Genomic DNA, 15284 nt, shown 5'->3' on the forward strand with positions numbered 1-15284 from the left:
CACAGAGTATTATTTTCATTTGGGAATTGAAGCTGAAAGTGCCTTTCTCTGGTGGTCAGTCCAGTGTTAGATATATCCAGCTGTGCTTGCTGGAAAATGGCAAGCAAGTTGCTGCAGGCTGCATAAAGGAGAAAAGGAGAGAGAATAATTGTGGGGGAGTGAAAGCTGAAATGCTCTGAAGATCGGGTATCAATAATCAGGAGTAGGGTGGGACACTTTGGGCTCTGCAGACACATCAGAGGCAAAGAGGAGACAAATGGCATGCCAGAGGAAAAAGGGCAGTGGATTAATAAGTTACACAAATAGGATTGCCATCACTCCTGCTCTTGGTTTTATTCCTCTCAGCTCCAAGACAGTGATTTAAAAAAAAAAAAAGAATGCCAAGACTGTTTGTGGAATGTACATAAAATCCCAAGTGTTTGATTAAGAAGCTTCTTGTTTCTCTGAAGGATATTCTTTCTCTCTGTACAAATGTATATGCTCTGGGAAAATCCCCTTAAAGTTATTCTATGGTGAAGGCCCTCAAATGCTCGTGGTTGAAAGAGAACATATTTCACTTTCGCACTGGAATTTCTAATTGTATGGGGAAAAACCTCACGTTTCCACCCAATTCTGAAGCAAGGAAGCGTTACATTCTTGTGCATTGCCTCTTATTAACAGAGTTTCTAGAGGTGGTGAGCTCCTGCAGTTCCCACTGATGTGAGCAGGGCAAAGCAACCTTGGAAACTAGATATGAGAGCTCTCCAGAGAGGGCTTTCGTTGCAATCCCAGTGCATCCTGCAAGATCCCAGATGTGGGACGTGGTGTGTTTGCTGCATGTCAGTTTGCCTTAGGGTTCTCACCTGCGTTAAAGCCCTGTGTGGTGGGATACTCAAACCGGTGAGTCACTGGTCAGACCAGGTGATGGCAGCCTGATCTGAGCACTGTTACTTTTGAGTGGTGGTTGTCTCTGATTGCTGAGCATAAATCTCCTGGGGGTTTCAGGCAGAGATAAATATATCAGCAAGACCCTGGCTGTGGAGTCAGAGTGAGTGTCTTGAGGCACTGCCTGCGTGTTTGTCCCCAGTCCTGTTGATGTGGCAGGATGCAACGGACTAGTTAATCAAACTGTAGAAATTAGGTGCCACCCAGCCATTTTTCAGTTGTCACCTAGTGATCAGACAGAGCAGCTGCTCCGACAGCCCCAAGCACTCAGCCTGTGGTGTTTGACAGTGAATTAAGCGGCATACTTTCTGCTTCTTTGCTCTTACAAATTGGGACTGAGTCCTCAAAGCAACCATTTACCTGTGTGGGGGAGGAGGAAAAATTGTAAAATAAAATGAAACAGACCATTCAAGTAATTTAATTCTTAAATCTTGTCTCCCTTGGGCTAATCTCCTCCAAGCCATTCTTTGCTCAGGTCAACTGCTTTTAATTAGCAAGCTTCATTGATCAGGGCAGGAGTGGGAGCTGGTGGGTTGCTGTCCAGGTCTTTTTAATTAGAGGCTTTTCCTCCTTGCTGGAGGAGTGGTATTACCCAGAGAGGAACCTGGCAAGAAGGCCTGCAATTGTTTGAAGAAGACTGACCTATGATCGCCTTCATGGCATCTCTCCTGGCAGTGTCAGGGGTTAGCCAATTTTCAAGTGGAGAAAGAGGGAGGAAAAAGAACCAAGCCTGAAAGCAAGTGTGGTAGCACCAGGAATTACTGTAGAGATATAGTTGCAGGCAGGAGTGTGGGAGTGTGTTTTTTCTCTTTCCTAGGGAAAAGCAGAAAAACCAAAGGTCATTGCAGACACCTTCAGTCTCCCCAGCATCTTTAGTCTGCTTTCTCAAATGTTGCTGCCCAGCAACAGGAGCAGTGGAGCACCTTTATGGCTAGAAGAATACTTGCTCCCTGCCTTGGGGAGGAATGCCCTGCAGTCTAACAAGGTAGAAGTTGCTATCACAATTTTCCCTCTTACAGTGATTCTCTGGGCATTAATAGTAGTGGGGATTTTTTTGGCCTCATGCAGTGGTTCTCTGGGGCAATAATAGTAGGGATGGGGCTGACTGTGTAACTGTAGCTTTGGCCAAGGGTGATGATGGTGTTGCTGACTGGCTTCTCTAGCTGGTGTCCCCTTAGGGTACAAGGCTGAAAGTAAATCCCTAAAGTCTTCTATTTTCCTGAAGGATGACACTTTACTCCTCTTTCCTGTAAATGGAAAACTACTATATACCTGATATTAATCCTTCTTTACTCCATTACCAGAAGCAGTAATTTCTATTAAGTGTAGATGCCCACACTTAAAGGATGTGGATGCACCTGCCTCTCTGTTTTCTGCCAGGTCCCCTCATGGTACAGTTGTCCTGCATTTTGGATGAATTCTGGCACAGGTAATTGACTGTGTGGTGGCTGTTAATACAAATCTATGGGCTGTCATGATGTGGTTGCTGGGTGATAATGCTCTCAGCCTCTGGGCCTCTGCAATTCATGGTGAAGGAAAATACATCTAATATTAATTAATTAGCACAAATTTGCTATTTTATGTATTTGATCAACTCGGCCATGAAAATTCTGAAATGCAGTTAAATCAAACAGAAAGGAAGTGGCTTTGTATCAAACTATTGAATTAATATAATTATCTTATTGATTAAATCATCAAATCAACCTACAGCTCCTCTATCTACTTTACTTGGCCATTTGGGTAAGCATCAGCTCTCAATCCCTGAAGCACCATTCTCAGTGCCAATGCCTGCCTTTATATTCTAGTCAGACAGCTGATCTGCAGGTGATCTCCAGCTGAATCTCCCCTGGGGAGCAAGGCTCTGATGTCCATTGCAGCTATCAACCAAAATTATATATATTTGGGCAAGAGGTGATCTCTTGTATACCCACTCTATTATGAATCATAGAATGGTTTGTGTTTCAAGGGACCTTAAAGATCCTCTAGTTTGTTAGATGTCAAATCCCAGGGATGGAAATGCTGGTGAGTCATGACTCTTTAGGGTTCCACATGCCATAGGAACACAGGCACCTTTTATCACACTCTGTATTGTAACGTGCGGCTTATAATCACGTGCGGCTTATAATCGTGAAATTACTTTTTATCCAGTGGGTTTAGTTGCTCAGCTATTTAATGTATCACACTGGTTTCCTGGCTAAAGGTTGCTGTCTTAGACCTGTGGGCTACAAGACCTTGCTTCTGGCCCTGATTCTTGGTGGCTCACCAGAAGTGTGAGAGGAGACAGCGATGTCATAAAGAAGGTATGTCAAGGAGTGCCTGGCAACTGAAAAGTGAAGCTGTAAAATGTGAGCTTGAGTTTAAATCAGGGTCAGCTTCACATTGGAGTAATCAAAGTTTTAACCAGGCAGCCAGCCAAGAGCTGGCAGTGATAAGTCAGAGCCATTATGATCTGTGAGCCCACTTCTGTTGACCCTGCAGGACTCCCAACTTGGAAACATTAAAAACTTGACACAATTTGGTCCTAAAATTATCATTGTGCCCCTCAAAGTTTTATCTTCCATAGACATGTGCAAGAGCCAGTTGCTGTCTCTGCAAGCAGATAGGTTTAAGTTGGTTTTAGGCTTTGAAGCAATAATGAGCTTTGTGTATGAGTTGGACAAAAGGTTGGGTCTTTTGAGAAAGTCCCTGCTTTCAGCTCTGTTTCCTAGTCCCAATTTGTGATTGTCTCAGTGGTCCTGCAGATACCTCATTGCTGATAAGTGATGCCATTTCATCCTTAATCATTCCAGCTGACAGCAGTGAGTATGACTCATCCACAGCACTGTTGTTGGAGTGTGAGTTTAGCCTCCAATGGTGCTGTGAGGAGAGAACAAGCAGGAAGGGTTCCCAAAGAGGCTGTGTTGTTCCTGCCAGCACCAGCTCAGGGCTGCTGGCAGGGGGTTCAGGCACTGACAGTATTGCTGGGCTCTCTGAAATCTCACTCCTAACATGCTTCACTAAGGGGTGAAAGGTTAAAAAAAAAAGGGGGGGGGGACACAGTTTCGGCTGTTCTCAAACTTCTTCATGGTTCCTCCTTCTCCAAGAAACAGTAGCAGGTGAGGCGTGAAATATATCCACTGAAGAAATTGAAAGAGACTGTCTCAGCAGGGGAGGGATTTGAATTCTGTCAGATTTGGGGGAGAGGTTTTCAGCCTTCCTTGGAAGCAGATTTCCCAGGGGTAATGCTTTTCGTCCTTGCATGTGATTTTTGCTTTTGGCAAGCTGCCCTTTGGCGCTGCATGTTGCTTGAGATGAAAGGCTGGAGCGAAGCATGTTCTTAACACTTAGGAAACCAGCTGTGTTGTCAGATTCACCTTGAAATACTGATAAAACAGCTTTGCAGGGGCCACCCCTTGTGTTACCCTGCCTTGTCCAGGCTACTGCCTTGGCTGTGATCCATAGATGTGTGTGTCTCTACTCTTTCTGGTGGAGACAGCAGCAGAAGAGAAGTGTTGATTGAGAACACAAAGAAGGAATGGTTTGGTTTTGGCCTTTGTTTCTGGAAGTCTGGTTCAGCCTTTGCACCCTGTGCTGATGTCCCCTCTGTGATGTGCCAGTCCTACCTGGGCTGTCCCTAAGTGACACCATTTCCCCTGGTTCCCTTCTGAAGAACTGTCACATTCAACCATCAGTGTCAACTGATGGGACCTTCCTCTTGTCAGGATTTGCTTTCCTCTGATAATGTTGAAACATGGGAACTTCACCTTGGGGAGATACTTTAAAGTGGATGGGATTGATAATTTCTAGGTGGATGGAAATGGCTGGAGAAATGTGTGCAGGTCAGGCCTCCTTGGCCTGGCATTGAAGTCAACATTTGTGGCTGTGTACAGCAAAGTGATGATGGGTTGTTATTACAAGTGTCTGCAGTGCAAGGAAGACCCTTCTGGCAGAGAAGGTCTCTCTGTAGCAGGTGTGTGTGATTCTGATGGTGCCTGGTGTGATCCATACAGTCAGTCTGGTGTCTGATTTATAACCCTTACAGTGCTATGGTACCTACACTGCATTGTCAGAGACCTCACCTGCTTCTCTGATGCCTTGCTTACTTTGAGCTGGTAAATTTTAGGAGCAGCTCTTGTAGATTTGTGTAAGGTCAGATGCCTTCTCTTCTTCCTCTTCCTCCTTCCTTCCAGTATGCCTAAACATGTGCATCTGACAGGCTGATGTGCCCCAGGAAGATCTGTCTGTTCCCTGTTGGACATCACAATCCTTTCCCCTCTTTGCTTCGATCAGCCAGTCAAGGTTTATGACAGGGCAACACTCTGACTGCTGGACTGTGCTGTTGTTTGAGCATCACTGAGCTATGCATGAATTGCAGATGGGAGGGTGCCCCAGATGCTTGATGCCTTTGTTTTCCCTGCCTATCCAAATGTGGCATCTCAGGAGGATCCAATGGGGGTTTGCTCCCCTTCCTCGTCTGTATTCCCTCACCTGAAAGTAGATGCTCCAGCACAGGATTTGGTGTCAGTGCTGGCATGGCTCATGACACTGCACATGATAGCAATTCCAAACTGATCCAGCCCTGCAGCATCTCTCTCCTCTTTCTCCTCCTTGCCCTCCTTGGGCTGCCTACATGTCTGCACAGGGCCATGGCCATTCACCCTGTGGACAACTCTGAGTCTGGACTGCTCTTTTTTGGCAGAACAACAATCTGTGCTTAGGTCAGCTGTAAATTTAATCGAGCAGCACAAAGGATTTAGTGCACCTTGCAGATGAAAATTGCCTTGGGCTGGACAAAAGAAACACACATGCCATTCCCTTTCTCTCTTCCTGCGACAGCTTAGGCTGTGGTTGTTTTTTTCCCCCATTGTCTCCCACTCCATGACATACAACACAGATATTATTTGCATCTTAGTGTGTCTCAAAACACTATGAGGCTTCTTACCTAGCAATGATGAATTCAGTGTATGCAGCATAGAGCTGTGATTTCCCTCAGGGTCCTTTGTAGTAATAATTTCTGTAAATAAAGGTTGGAATCAGGATCTCTGTTGTAATAGGATTTTGTTCGTGCAAGGGCTGGTAGCCATGTCCCCTTGATGCTGTCCTGTATTAGGATCATAGACTATGACAGCTTTGTGTGTGGGATGGGAAGGGTGGGCTGCCAAGGAACAGAAGAGAGGGAGAGGAGTAGGACTCACCTGTGGGAAGTACTGGGAAGTTTGTAGGCCAGAAACACAGTGCTGATGGGCACCTCCACTGTCTCTTGAATTGCTGGATCTTGCCAGACTGGTTTGTGTTCCTGACAGGGGGCTGGCTTTCTGCAAAGACCCCATGGCCAAGGTAAAGTCCCTGTCCTGTGTAAGGTGCCAAAGCTTATGAGTCTTGGAGGAGAAGGAAGAGCCGGAGATGATAAGGTCTGAACAGGCTCCAGCAGCTCTTGCTGCCACTATGACTGCATTGATCTGAGGAAAGCTGCAACCTCTTCATTCGTCTCTGCACTTGCAGAACTTGTGATTCTGTGAGCCGGTGACTGCAATGACCCGCATCCTTTCTGAGAAGTCACATCTCTAAAACACACACCATTGCTGAGAGAGCAATTTGTCAGCCCCCTTGAATGAAGGGTGCAAGAAAACGGTGCCTTTAATTATGCCTGCTTGGGAGGGAGGTGAGTGAGAAGCGTGTGCGATCTCAAGCCTTGGGGGCTGTTAGATTTTCTTCTCACCTGTTCTATCAGTAAGAAGCGCATGGGGGAAGCACATGTGTGTTCACACATTCACTCTGCTACCCCTGCTAGGTGCAGTAACTCTTCCTGTGCTGGTGAAGGAATGCTGGTGGAAACTTCTCTTCAGTGGGAGGACCGGTGGCTGTGCTGAAAGTGATGGGGACCTTTGTGCCAGGGCTGCTGCAGCACTGTAGAGCATTGTCATTGCAGGATCCTGAGCAGCTGTGGGTGAATGCAGTACACTTTGAACATACACACCTCAGACATATTGGTAAACTAAGATTCCTATTCTTATGTTGGCTATATCTCATCCTGACTTGGTCCTGTACCCAGGTGAGGTGTGCTCAGTACCACCTACTGATGTGATGCTGAACTGTAGCGCTACTACACTATGGAGATGAGAGGCTTTTCCTCAGGCAATGATGGTAAAGGATCTGTGCCAGGTTCAGTGTTAGCAGCAGACAGTTGTGTTGCTCTCAAAAATAACCAGGTGCCAGAATTGTTTGTCATGTGAAAAGGTGTGCTGGCACTTCATCCCTCCCTGGCATCACCCAGAAGGCTCAAGTGAGCTCTGACAAAGCATACACACCATTCACAGTGTAATTAGCACCACAAGTCTTGCTAATTGCTAAGGGCTTTTTATCTTCCCCCTCCTTTTTCCCAGCACAAAATTTCTCTAGTTATCTTGGGTTATCATCATGGTAGACAGTGTGCTAAGCCTGGATGTTCCTTCTGAGGGCTGGTGTCAGGAATAATTACTGCCATAGTAAGCTGATCAGCCCTTCCTTATTAGCTGCTGTTGTTGTTACTCGACATTGATTAGTAATTTGTAGCTGCCAGTAGCTTTCCTCTGCCCTCAAAGCCGAGGTGCTTGCTGGTGTTGCCGTGCTGTTCTGCCAAGGACAAATGAACGTTTTTTCCCCCCTTGCCACCCACCCTGGAGTTACCTGTCTAGAGTGTGTTTTTTAAATCTCCAGCTCATGGCTGGGAGAGCAGCAGCAGCCCTGTCTGAATGCTGACTTTGCAGCTGAAAATTGCTGAGGGTCCCAGCCGGCTGCAGTGGTGGAAAATCTTGTGGTGAGTGACCTAGTGGTGAATTACCTAGTGGTAATTTCAGGCTGAGAGTTTTGCAATTATGCCCTCAAGTCCTGCATCATCCTGCTCATTGGAGAGGTCAGTGGAGATGCCACCATAAATATCAAATGGCTCCAGAGACATCTGTGATGTTTGTAGGTGGCTGCTCACGGGTGTTCATGTCTGAGCTGGTGAGCAGTGGTGAAAGCGGGTTTTGGAGGGGAATGAGGAGAAAACACACCTGTAGCCTCTATCCTGTTGTGAGATGTTCAGTTTGTTTTGAAGCAAGGCCACTTAGCAACTTGAAACTGCAAATGCTGGGAGAAGGGGAGCTTCCCAACCAAGACCTGGGTCAGGGGTCCTTGCTCACAGTGCTGACTCCCTCTGTGCCTGGGTCTGTCTCTTATGTCTTTCAGCTATTCCTGTCAAGCTCTGAGAGCCACGTGCCATCACTTGTTTGTCTGACCTGCTGGTCTGCAGACCAGCTGTGCCTGTCAAAGCAGGGTCAGAGAGCAGAAGGCAGGCTTGCAAGCCTATGCTGGGATGGAAAGAGAAGTTTGGGGAAAGGAATAGAGGAATGCAAGTGCCTTTTATGTGATCTGTGTCTCTTGTGTTGCCATGTTGCTGGCTCACATATTGTCTCAGGACCTCAGCAGTCAATCTTTTGAGTTTTCTGGCTTGTCCAAAGTGGCCTCTTGCAGAGTCACGTCCCAGGAGATGCTCTCGCACCAAATACCTGCATGCAAACAGAAATCTGCCCTGGGCAAGCCCTGTATGGAGGGGACATGGAGGAGGTCTTGGGCTGGCATGGAGCACAGCAGTATTTCCATCCATCTCTGCCAGCCGTGCCGCCGGTGCTGGGAGGCAGCGTGTGCCATCACTGTCCGTCTGACACGGCAGGTATAAATCATGCATGGGCAGCAGAGACTGTGGGGAACGCGCCTCCTCTCACCCCTACTCTGACTAGCATCCCTGTGCTGCCGGGAGTGGCAGAGGGCAAAGCTTGATGTCACTTCTTGGCACTCTAAGAAGACGTTATTCAAAGAGACGGTGACCTCTCCTGGCTTGCAGAGCGCTGCCGGGGACCTCCAGCCCCGTGTCTGCAGCAAATCAAATGATGTGCTGTGGGAGAGGAGGGCTGGGACTCAGACATCCATCACCAGCCTGGTGACCGTGGAGGAGAGGAAGAGAGCTGCCAAGAAGCCTCCCCTTCATCAGTCCTCGGAGGCGCCAGTAGCTTAAATCCTGAGGTGTCTCCTTACTCGTCCATTAGTGGACACTAAACACAGCTCCCTGTGCAGGCACCTTAATGGCTGCCTCATCTGGACAAGCCCTAATTAAGACTGAGGGGTGGTTTCATTTCAAAACCTGTGCTCAAGTGTGTTTTTCTAGTTTCTCACCTTCCCAGATGAGATTTCCAGGGCTCAGGCTAGGTGATTTTTCTTTTCTTTAGTAGTTCCACTGATTCACCCGTTTAAAAACGTGAGAGGACTGCAGGACACCCGATCAGGCTTCCTTTCTGATCACACATTCAGGGGATTTTATTATCTTTTCTTTTCCTCCCCAGAGAGCTCAGGCTCTGAGGTAGCTCAGGTAGAAACCTGCAAACCACAGAAATTAATCTTTGCTGACAAAAGCTTTGTGACTAAGCACTGGTCTGGATTTGAGGATGTGCTTGATGCTCCCAGGTGAGCTTGCAAAGGAGGAGGGAGCACTGGCATGTCCCAACCCTGCCAGCAGATCACAATAGGGTTTTCACTCACCATGGGCAGAGTTGGGGGTCCAGGTCGCTCTCTGCATGTGACTGTGTAGTGCTATTGCTGGGGGTCTTGGAGGGTGAGACCAGTGAAGTGCTAGAGATCTGCATCTTGCTTGCAAGCTGCTCTGTAGGGCTGAGAGGGTTCTTCAGCTTGGAGGCTCTGTGCTCCAGCTCCTGTTCTTCACTGGTACAATCCAGTCTACACCAGTGACTTCAACGGGCCAGCCTTAGTTTACCTAACATGAGGATATTACCTTTGACCTCAGCTGAATTCCCTGGGTCATCCTCTCCCCTGTGATCTACCCAGCTTCTTCCAGCTTGTCCCTGCTGTGGAGTCCACCATCTCAGCCACAGAAGCAATGCTGGCCCTTGGCTGCTGGTTCATGTATCATTGGAAAAGGTAGAGGCTGCCATGCTCTCCCCCTTCTTTGTGCTTTGGAGTAGATGTGGTTCTGCAGCACTGAACACACCAGTGGAGGACACTACAGGCAGCCCTGCCAGTGTGGTATGTGGTCGTTGCCTGAACCATGTTCCTCTGTGGAGGACCTGCCTCCCTCTGCTGATGAAGAGGTGCTGTTGATGTGCCACTCTGGTCCTGTGTGATAGAGGCAGCAGCACGTGAGAGGCTGTGACTTGGAGAACAGCACAAAATGTTGTGGAGAATGTCTCTGCTGTGGAATATGGGCCTGATTTGAAGTGGTGTCTGCTGGGATCTGAGCCTGCCTTTACAGAGGGCTTTGGGTGGTTGGCACTTGTGTGCAGAAAGTTTGAGATTCTCGGCTGAGCCAGATGCTTTCGCACCTATTTCCATTCCACAGACGGTGATGCTGCATTGGTGTCTCCTCACAGGACAGTTCAGTCCCCTCAGGGTGGTCTGCCCAAGAGTGTAGAGAAGCTTCCTCTCCGGGTGGATTGCCAAGGGCAAGACAAGCTTTCAAACACCCCAAAGCAGAAGGAACAACTGTCACCAAAGCTCTGGCCAAGTTCTTCAAAGGAGAAAAGAAAGACCCAAGTGTTGTAACATCCCTTAAAGCTCTCTGAGCAATGATGACTAAAATCTCCTGGCGTGTTGCCCATGCTGTGCTCCCAAACCTTGGGTTCCCTGTCCCTTCTGCCAGCTCTCTTCCGCTGATAGGTGCCTGAGGAGTATGGAAATTCCTCCCAGGTTTTCCCGACCCCTTTCACAGGCAAAGCCTCTAGATGGCAGTGTTTCTGTTCAGGAGCCCAGCAGCTGCTTCCCAGGCGAGCTCAATGGATCCCTTTCATGCTACGCTTTGGAGAAGCTCCGAGATTAAAGCTGGGCTGAAGTGGGCAGTTTAGCACCCCGCTGCCTCTTATCGCTTCCTCAGTGAAAGTGGCTTGAATTTTGTGACCTTAGGGGACCAGTGGTTTTTGCGGGCTGGACAGTAGTTTCTGGCTGTCCTTCCCCACCACGTGATGAAATTGGCTCAGGATTGATTGCTTGGACAATTGCCTGTTGGTCAGGGAGGTATTGGGATTTTGGAGGTGGCGGGTGTCCTTTGCTGTGACAGAGCTCAGATAGTTTTCTGTGTGTGCTTGAGGATGCACACAGAGGGTCTGCTCTTCCCAAAGTGTGTGGAGGCTGCCTGTGTGGGACTGGGGCTTTGTCTTTGGCTGTAGGATAGCTGTGAGCTTAGAGAAGGAAAATGTTGCTGGGGAAAGGACTGTAATTGCTCCTGCACACTTGGAGCTGTCACTTGCTGTCACCTCCTCCCTGCACCTGGCTCTGCTCCCTGCCTTAGTGATGGGGATCCTGGGCTCAGTACCCTCCTCCTTTCCCAGGGCTTCTGCTGTGATGCTGGATGGAGACCACACCTCAGAGGCTGTGCCTGTGTTTCTCTTCTCTTCTGGATGCCAACGTGACAGCTGCTTTCTTTGTCCATGTAAGTGTCAAGGGAGAGAAATATGGAGGGAGCCTGAAGGCCGCTGTCTGTCACTGGCTGCACTTCATAGCTTTGCTTCAAGCCTGGGGCTGATCTTACTTGGCTTCTGACCACGTTTTGTCAACCCATTTGGGGTCAAGAAGAGGAGAAGAAGACTCAGAAAGCCAGGGATGTGTTCCTGCCCCTGGGCACTGCAGCACATGTAGACTGGGGTCCTGTAACTCTTCCCTCTTACAGCCCTCCTGGAAGCTGGCAACAAAATTCAGCCCCTTGCCAAGGCCCCCAGAGAACTGAGCAGGGGGCAAAGTAAGCACAGCAAAGGTCTGGGCCATTTGTACTCATTGTGGCTCCTTGGGGTTTTATGAATCTTGGGAGATTTGGGTTTACTGTGTGGACCAGAAATAGAGGCTAGAGCCAGATCTTGTTTGGACTTGGCTGGTGTGATGACAACAGATGACCTGGGATCTGGGGCAATCTCCTCTTCAGTGAACTCCTACCACATTCATTAAGGGATGTGTTGAGATGGGTGTGACAGTGTTTCCTTCCTGCATGGCAAGGATGGGAGCAGCAAGCCTTGCTCCTGAAGCTCTCCTCTTCAGGAGGAGAGTACAGGATGGAGTACACTCCATCCCCTCCTCTCCCCTCTGCCTGCCTGGCCTGGCTCTCCCAGGCCCCTTGCCCAGGGCTGCTCATGCTCCCCCTCAGCACTGTAGAGGAGCCTGGAGCTGCTCCTGAGCAGCGGAATGATGCTGGTGCTGCAAAGTGTGGAAGGGGTACTGGATTTCAGGGGCTGCAGGAGATGCCAATCGTTTCCCAGCTCTGCCACAACAGAGGAGAAATCATTCCTATCTCCTTGTGCATCATTTCCCGCTTCATAAAACAGACAGTGATCTTTTTCTTGCCCCCTTGAGTTGATGCCAAAGGAGGGAGACTGGTTGCTCCCTGTTTTTTCCCCAGCACAGATGATAGTCTCTTTGAGGTTGGTGTGGTAATGCCTGGGCTTTCCAATCCCCCAGGAGACCTTGGACCCTGGCTTTGCAGAGGGTGGCAGCAGAGATGAGCTGGGCAGCTGGCCCTCAGCCTCTCAAGGCTGTGAAACAGCTCGCTCCCAGCCTATGCAGGGGCTTTCTCTGCCAGTCCTGCACCTGCAGCCTGGGAAAATGGCTCCAGTCATGCTGCAGCAGGCATGGACAATTGATTATAAGTGGTCATAGATTACCTGGAGCAATGCTATTAAATTTAATACACTTCTCCACCGGCTCTTGGGGCTCAGCCTTGGGTTGTGTAACTGACATCTTGTTGCAAAGCATTTTGGGGACATTGGAAGGGGCGGGAGGCAAAGGGATTCGACTGCAAAAAGAGGGAAAAGAAGATGAGTTTCTGTTGAAATTTATTTCCTGCCCTATAATTGCCTAGAAAAACTGTGTAAACCTTCTCTGTTTGTGGAACAAACACTGCAAGAGTTACTGCTCTGACCTTTTTTTTTCTTTTCCACTGGACAATTGTCTGTGCCCTTGCTATTCTGAAGCCTTGATATGCTGCTGGCAGATTTATACCATGTTGAAACCCACTTCTTATTGCCTCAGAGTTGATTGGAAGAAAGGAAACTTGCTTGCTAAAAAAATAAACCTGCTACCATGTGCTCTGCATGCCAAGCTGGGGTTGAAGTTTAAAAGTCCTCTTTTCCTTGTCAGCTCCTTATCTTCTGTCATTGTGTCATCTTTGAAAGGTGAGGGAGCAGCTTCAAAGAGGCTCACCACTGGATTTAGGCAAGAGTGAGATACCTAATGAGCAACCCACACTGTGATTCAGCGAGGCCACTGCTTCCTCTTGAGGGAAGGGTTGTTCAGTGTGCAAGTCCTGCCCTGGCTTAACAAAAGCTTGTGGCAAATCCCCATGTGAGCACTCTAACATTGATTTGGCAGCTGCTAAATTTAGGAATAAATCCACCTTCCATGGCAGCAATAGTAAATCAGATGAGGCATGTCCAGTGAGGGTTTGGAGTCCAATGCACTGGGTTTCTGTGTGGTTCAGAGCTTGTCTGTGCTGAAGAAGACTTGGTGCTAAAGCTCTCTGGAACAAAACTCAGAGTTTCAGTTCTATCCTGGTGTGATCCCAGGTTAGATCTCAGTTCGTGCTTTTTGGAGTCTTCATCACTCTGCAAGCCTCTGATATTGGTGCTTAGAGCCCCCTTTTCCTCTGTATCAACACAGAACTGACAAGCCAACAGAGTTGTGTGGCAGCCAGACAGCCTAGAGAGGCTGTACAGCAAAGGCCACTTGCAGTCATCAATCCTCCCCTTGAATGCCACACAAGAGCAGATGCCACTTGCCAAGCTCAGCTCCTCCTAAGTGTTGGATGGGTTTGAGGTTATTGCTACTGGCCCTGTCCAAGCAGAGGTGGTTGCGTCTAAGTTTTATTCTGGGAAATACAGAATTCTTGTGTTAGCTGGTAAATGTCAGCCCACATTAGGAAGTATATAATCTCGGCTATTGCTGTTTCACTGAGTGTCTGAGTGGAGAATCAGTCCTGTATGTGTGTATATGTGTATGTCCCTGTGCACTTCTTCCTGTAGGTGACAGGAGAGCAGAGGGTGTGAGGTTTAATCTGTGTGTCTGTGTGGCCAGCTCTGCTGAGGGTGTTTGTCAGCTGGAATCCCAGCACAGGGCTCTGCAGCATCAGCTGCGGCTTTCTTTTTGCCTTCTGTCACATATGGAAGGAGGGAAGATGTAGCTGAGTCTTGCAATAGTAGGTCAAAACATACTGCAGCACTAAAGATCAGAGCAAAAGCTTTCTTATACAAACACATGGTTTTATTCATCCTGTTATTTTCTTTATCAAATGCTTACTTGCCTTTACAGAGCAGCTTTCAGCCCCAGGGAAAGAAAGTGTCTCTGGGAGGGAAGCTGGACTTGTGTCTGGAGTGGGTGGCAGTTACGGAAAATGGGCAATCTGGACTTTTATTCCAGATTCTGCTGTGGCTCCTGTCCTCTAGATCTCTGTGAAGAGCTGAAGTAATGAAGCGCAGGGGCTGTCACTGTATGTGTACGTGGCACACGGTGTGGTGGCACCCCCAGAGTGCAGCAAGAAATGCCAGTCGTGCTTGCAGCTGTTTCTGGCTGGGTAGCAGTCTCGTTAGGGTACAGCCTGGTTAGGGTGCTGGAATGAGCTCTTTCATCCAGACAAGGCTTTCCCTGGGATTCTTCAACGTCCAGACATGCAGACAGTTTATTTTTAAGGTCTCATTTGAAAGATGTCAGCTCCCCCTCCCTACTCTTCCCCAGGCAGCGAGAGCAGAAAACTAAATTTATCTGCATTGGGACAGAGAGGGCTGGAGTAAACCAGTCAGGCACTGCTCCAGATCTGCTGGGTGGAACAACTGGCACAGAGCTGTCTGTCCATCTGAGTCAGAGGTGCTGGGGTGCAGCTGATGCTGGGTTGACTGTGACACCTGAACAGCGTGCACTCCTGTCCCTGGGGTTCAGAGTTTGCTGGAAAGTTAGCCTTGTTGAGGTGATGTTTCATCAGTCTCTGGGTTAATATGTCTCTTCTATAAATGAGGCAAAGCAGTCCCTCTGCTTGTTGGGAGACAGATGAGGAATTACACTCCTTGCCTTGCTTCCAAGACCTTGTGAGAACCCCAGGGTGGAAAAAGGTGCTGTTGCTCAGGAACTTTTGAGTATTCTGTAGGTAGTGCATACGGATGGGAACTGGGAAGGACTCAAGTATTTTCAATTTGAGGGTAGCTGCCCACAGGACCCTTTTTGGGGTCATTCTTGATTGGTGGAAGGGAACACAGGGCAGATGTTTGAATGGGTGTGTGCTGCACACTGCTGTGTGCTTGAGGTAAAGAAGAGACTGTTTACTGTGCTCCTTCCTGAGGCTGTCTGGGGCATGGGCAGGTGGGGGATTAGTGGGATCTGTT

At 48.5% G+C, this 15284-nt stretch overlaps 1 protein-coding gene across 1 annotated transcript in view; it reads left to right on the plus strand.

Moving 5' to 3' along the window:
- SEC16B (SEC16 homolog B, endoplasmic reticulum export factor) overlaps positions 1-15284 on the plus strand; it is an 89486-nt gene that overhangs the window by 70672 nt on the left and 3530 nt on the right. The gene's annotated exons all lie outside the window — the stretch shown is intronic.

Source organism: Catharus ustulatus, chromosome 9, assembly GCF_009819885.2.
Source record: "Catharus ustulatus isolate bCatUst1 chromosome 9, bCatUst1.pri.v2, whole genome shotgun sequence".
Lineage (NCBI taxonomy): Eukaryota > Metazoa > Chordata > Aves > Passeriformes > Turdidae > Catharus > Catharus ustulatus.